Raw genomic sequence first — 6,139 nt, 5'->3', positions numbered from 1 at the left:
GAATGTGGTTCAGGAGAGCAGACCAATATGAGAAACGGGAAAATGGGGAGCAACAGATGATTGCCTGGATGGCGGGGATGAGCGAGAAGAGGGTCAGAGGCTCCAAGTTTTCCAGCTGGAATGGCCAGAGGGATGCCTGACCACTGATACCAGTGTGCATGCTTGCTCTCAGCCACCCAGCACTCTCTTGGCTTGCAGACAAACCCCAGCTGGGGAGAACACATCCCACGTTGTTGTTCCTCACAGCTGCTCTTGCAGGAAATGCACATGGGCCCAATTCATTTTAGCCCTAGTGAACCACACAGGAATAATCTGTGTACAGAAGTTTAAGACAAACCAACCAAGTTCATAAATGTCACCATGGCCAGGCATGGTGGTTCATACACATAGTTCCAGCACTTGAAGAACTGAGGCAGTGGACTGCTGAGAGTTCAAAGTCAGCCTGAGCTATATCATGGGTATCATGCCAGCACTATCAGGGTGAGATCCTATGACACATACCCGTAAAGGAAGTGGCTTTGGAGGGTAGCATAGGTGAATCGTAAGTTTGAAGCCTGTCTGGCCTATATAGTAAGCTCCTGTCTCAAAACCTACATAAAAGGTCACCTCAGCTCAATGGTTCCCAGGGGAGGCTTTGGCTCTGGAAAATCCACCTGTCATGGATTCAGGTGGTCATGGATCCACCTATCTACCATTCCTGTGGAGAAGCAGGGAATGAATCCCCTTCAGAGGGAATAGACTCTCCTTGGTTGGAGTCCTTTACCCAAAGTCTCACTAGATTAACAGATATACTCTGTCTTCTGTTTGCCGTGAAGGACTTGGCTAATTCCTCTGTGGCAGAGGCACATGCAGGAATGAGGAAAGCAAAAATTTTGTTGACAGGACAGTAGGAACAGTCACTAAACCACAACCGAGACTTCTTCACAGGTGAGGAGCCTGGTGGTCATTTTGTAGGGGGCATCACTCTAAGTGTGTACTTTTAAAATTCACGTGTGTCTATGTGAGTTTATGGCAACAACAGGAAACACACGATCACTCAGAGAGAAGACAGACAAGTGAGCCATGCATAAACCCAGGGATACAAATACTTCAGTCAGCTAGGGGACAAAAGGGAGTGAGGCCAGCAGGCAGTGAGGAGCACTAAGTGTGGGGACAGCCCAGCAAAGGTGATGGCCCAAGAGGGTGAGCCAGCGCAGGCTGGGCTGGTCCTTACTTGGCACAGAGCGCTGTTCCTGCTTGTTTCTCCAGGGACAGCGGCATTTTCACAGAGCGGCCTCTCTTACCCAAAGCGCTTTCCTTTTCCCTTCCAACGTCTGAGAACATTTGCAACCCTGACCCACATTAGAAACATAGGCTCCAGGTGTGTGCTTCACCACATCCCAGGCTGCAAAGAAGCACCGCTCTTCTTTTAAAAATTTTATTTATTTATTATATATAGTGTTCTACATGCATGTATGCCTCCACACCAGAAGACAGCACCAGATCTCACAGATGGTTGGGAGCCACCATGCGGTTGCTGGGAATTGAACTCAGGACCTCTGGAAGAACAGCCAGTGCTCTTAACCTCTGAGCCATCTCTCCAGCCCAGCAACGCTCTTTTTATGACATAATTTGTTACTTAACTGAGAGCTGGTCCAAACCTGGGGTGAGAAGATCACTAGGCTACCCCAGTGCTGGGCAGGGACCTTTGTAGGCAACAGATGCCCAGCCCCAGAGGAGCTCCTGCTACATGCCCACACCTTATCACTGCAGTCTGAAACAAAGTCTCATGTTCACGTGCTCCAGCTCACACACAACTCGCCATCCTCTGGCCTCCATCTCCAAGGGCTGGACTTACAGGCGTGTGCTACCTCGTCCTACTTCCCCCTTGCCCTCTTCTGATCCCTACAGTAGCCCAGTGTTGAAGTCCGCCTTCCTCTGGTCCCAGTCCGTTTCTCAAGGCTTCTCCCATGGTACTGAAGGCTCAAAATTACTGCTCCTCATTCAAGTGTATTGTTGCACACCTGCTCATCTATCAGTTTATTATTTTACAGAGGTTAGACTGTTGGTGGCCCTCATATATGTATATACGGTTTTACCTTAGAACAAGTTTCACAAAGCCCAGGCTGGCCTCAAAATCCTGGTTTCCCAGACTCTACTGCTCAAGTGCTTGGATTACAGGTATTGGCCACCACACCCAGCTTGATATTTATCAATGCTAAAGGCAAAGCTTGCAAATGGAAACAAATGTTGAATTACTATGTACACCAAGACTTACTACTGAAAAAGTCAGAGAGAGGACTGTTCTGTTTTTTTGAGACAAGGTCTCTCTGTGCTTTCCTGTCTAGCCTAGAACCCAACATGTACCCCAAACTGTCCTCTTTGCCTTCCACGTGCTGGGTTGAAGGTGTGTGCATCACTCTCAGCTGAGGAGCGAAATGTTTTTAAATTATTTTATGTGTATAGGTGTTTTGCTTGTATGTATACGTGTGTACCACATGTATGCCTGGTAACCACAGAGGCCAGCAGAGGGTGTCACAACCCCTGGAGCTGTAGCCAAAGGCAGCTGTGAGCCGCCTGATGCTGTTAGGACCTGAACTGCAGAGAGGGAAGCGCTTTAGTGCTGGGCTAGCTCTCCAACACTGCCACCCTCTACTCCAGTATTGTTGATTTTTCTTCCCGAGACAGAGCCTCACTATGTAGCCCAGGCTGGCCTTGAACTTCCACCTGCTTCTGCCTCCCAAGTATTGGGATTAAAGCTGTGTTCAGACATGCCCAGCTCAGCTGCCCTGGAACTCGCTTGGTAGACCAGCCTTGAACTTAGAAATCCACCTGTCTTTGCCTCTGAAAGGTAGAAATTAAAAGTGCATTTTTGAGCTAGACATGTGGTGAACACTTGTAATCCCAGCACTCTGGGAGTCAGATCTCTGTCAGTTCAAGGCCAGCCTGGTCTACAAAGCGAGTCCAGGACAGCCAAGTATACACAGAGAAACCCTGTCTCCAAAAAGCAAAAAACAACAAAGAAAAAGAAGTACACTCCTAAAACTGTAAATTTACACTCTGCATCTGGTCTTAAGCTTCTCTCTCTCTCTCTCTCTCTCTCTCTCTCTCTCTCTCTCTCTTTTTAAAGAGACAGGGTTTCTCTGTGTACCCTTGGCTGTCCTGGATTTGTTTTGTAGACCAAGCTGGCCTTGAACTCACAGCAATCCATCTGCTCTGCTTCCCAATTGCTGGGATTAAATGTGTGTACCACTATGCCAGGCTTAAGCTTCCTTTTCAGGTGAGAGTCATGGCAGTGAACATCTCCCCCATTCACTCTTCAGAGTACTCCTCCATTTATTTCTCAGTGAGGTGTTCTGGGTCACTCTGCTCTTTCCGTCCTTCATAGCACGTCTGTCCCTCTTCTGCAGTGTGAGCGCTTCTGTGTTTGGCATCCATCATATGACACCTTCTGCTTTGTCCCCTCACTGTTCTCTCCTGGGTACCTCACACAGAGCTGACAGGACATTTGGTCTCTGATGATGGGTGAGAAGCCAGTGTTCCCACTCTAGTCTACTGCTCATTTCTACTACAGTGGCTCCTGGAAACAGAAGTAGGAATTCAGTAGTTGGGCCCTTCAAAGTTGAACGGATAAAAATGCTGAGTTTCTGACATAACATACACCTGGTTTTCATCTGTCTTTCCAAAGCCTGAAGCAGCAATCCAAGCCAAGTGGCAGTTTTTCAGCAAGGTGCTAAACCAATTCAACAGAGCAGAGAGGAGACTTCACTAGGTGCTACTGGGACACCTGTAGGTTCATGTACAAAGAGATGAAGATGGGCCCTGTCCTTAGATACAAAAATTCACGCAGCATGGTCTGGAGAGAAGAGCTAAGGCTGTGTCTCTTTTTCTGAAAAAAGACACAGGAAAAGAGACACAGGAGTCAATGTTTGTGAACCTAGACTATTCAGCTGTTTAGGTATACCCACAAAAGCTAAGTGACAAAAACAAACAAATGGGCTTCATCAAGACACAGGCTTGACTGTGTACTTAGTAAAGCCAGTACTCAGGAGGCGAAGGCAAAGGGATCAAAAGTTCATGGCTATCCTCTGCTCCACAGACCTCAAGGTCCGCCCAGGCTCCAGGAGAAGCTGTCTTACAGGGGGTGGAAAGACGGCTTAGCAGTGAAGAGCCCTTGCTGCTCTTACAGAAGACTGGAGCTTGGGTCTCAGCACCATGTCAGGTGGCTCACAACCACCTCTACCTCCAGCTCCAGAGGATCGATGCCCTGTTGGCCTCCATAGGTACCTGTAACATAGCCCAACTCAGACACACATGAATACACATACATCACTAATAACAAAAACACCTTAAAAAAGAAAAAAGGCAGCAGAATGAGAGAACTAGTTCTAAGTCATGTATTTTTCTGATAAGAAACATATACTCCAAGTACCAAAAGTCATTAAGAAGCTAAATAATTCACTTGGGAAGAGGGCAAAGCCTGTGAATACTTTCGGCTGGTTACGAGCCACAGAAGATGCCGGGCACCATCACCTTCGAAGGCGTGCTGTCATGAGCACAATGAGGCAGCGCTCCATGGGCACGGGCGTGCAGCAGTGAAAATGGCAGATTCCCGGGATAAACAGTGTGTCACAGCCATAAAGTATAATACTGCTTACTCATAAAAGGGAAGTGTGGATGCATGCTGGGGTCTGGATGAACCTTTGAACATGATGCTGAGTAACAGAAGTGAGTCACAGAAGACTACACATCTTCCGTGACTATCTAGTCACAAACAGTCATCATCAATTTACAAACAAAATAGATTCTGGTTGCCTAGGGCTGGAGGCAGGGGACAATCTGGAAAACCAGGGCTTTCTCCCAGGCTTTCTTCTGGGAGAATAAGAATGTTCTTTTTTGTTTTTGTTTTTAGACAGGGTTTCTCTGTACAGCTCTGTCTGTCCTGGAACTCACTCTGTAGACCAGGCTGGCCTCAAACTCAAGAGATCCACCTGCCTCTGATTCCCAAGTGCTGGGTTCAAAGGCGTGCACCACCACTACCTTGCAGAGAATGTTCTAGAATTCTGTGTTGGATACAAACCTTACAATTACACCAAAAATAATTCTGTGCAATTTAAATGAATGAATTAGTATACAGTATGTCACAGTTAGCTTTAGTCATTGACACAAACCTAGAGAAACCTTGAAGAGGAGCCTCAACTGAGCAATGCCTTTATGAGACTGACCTGTGGGCAGGCCGGTGAGGATTTTCTTGATTCCTGATTGCTGTGGGAGAACTCGGCCCACCGTGGTCTGGGCTGTGTAAGAAAGCTGACTGACCATGAGCCCTGAAGCAAGCCTGAAAGCAGCATTCCTGGCTGGTCTTTTTGTTAAGCTCCTGCCTTGTCTTCCCTCCCTGACGCAGAGTAACCAGTAAGCTAAAATGAGCCCTCCCCTCTCAAAGTTGTTTTTGGTCTTGGTGTTTATTGCAACAACAAAAAGAAACATTTTGTTAAAGTGGAAAAAAGAAACTGTTTAATGTGTTGTTGAAAACCTCATAATATTTGCAAGTAACAACCTAACACTTTCTCAAAGCATAAAGGATGGTAACAAAGATTTCTGTCCCCCAAAGCACTCTAAGTGCCCTATGTCCTGGGAGGCTGTGGAGGGCCCAGGTACTCTTGGCAAGTCCTGCCCTGGGCTTCTTGCTATGGAGCACTATACAATTCTATAAATCTATGGGTTTTCCTTCCCTCAACAAATCATGCTTGGAGCTTGGAGCAGCAGCACTGGGTTACTCTGACTTTCCTGCTGGGAGCCTCACTCCTCACTGCTAAGGTACTTCAGGTAAGCAGACCAGGGCAGCCGACCCCCAAGCAAATCCTTAACGTGAGAGGCTGTTCCCTCGATGTCTTTTGGGCGAGCTCTTTAGCTCCAGGACCGGGACATTCCTCCCCCTCAGTCCAGGAGCAGCAGATAGGGAGCTGAAGAAGCTCCTTGGAGTATGCACCCTACTCCTGCATTCTGAGATGCACAGTGGGCACCGACTTCATGCAAGGTAGGGCTTGACTGGCTGGCAGCTCTGGGACAGGCCCCACCCTGGCTTATCAGAGGCATGTGGTCATACAGAGCAGCTGGGGAAGAAAGGCTGAGACTTCTCTTAGGTGAAAACTGCTGTCTA

The sequence above is a fragment of the Meriones unguiculatus genome, chromosome 5 (assembly GCF_030254825.1).
Source record: "Meriones unguiculatus strain TT.TT164.6M chromosome 5, Bangor_MerUng_6.1, whole genome shotgun sequence".
NCBI lineage: Eukaryota > Metazoa > Chordata > Mammalia > Rodentia > Muridae > Meriones > Meriones unguiculatus.
Note: the sequence above shows the minus strand (reverse complement) of the source record.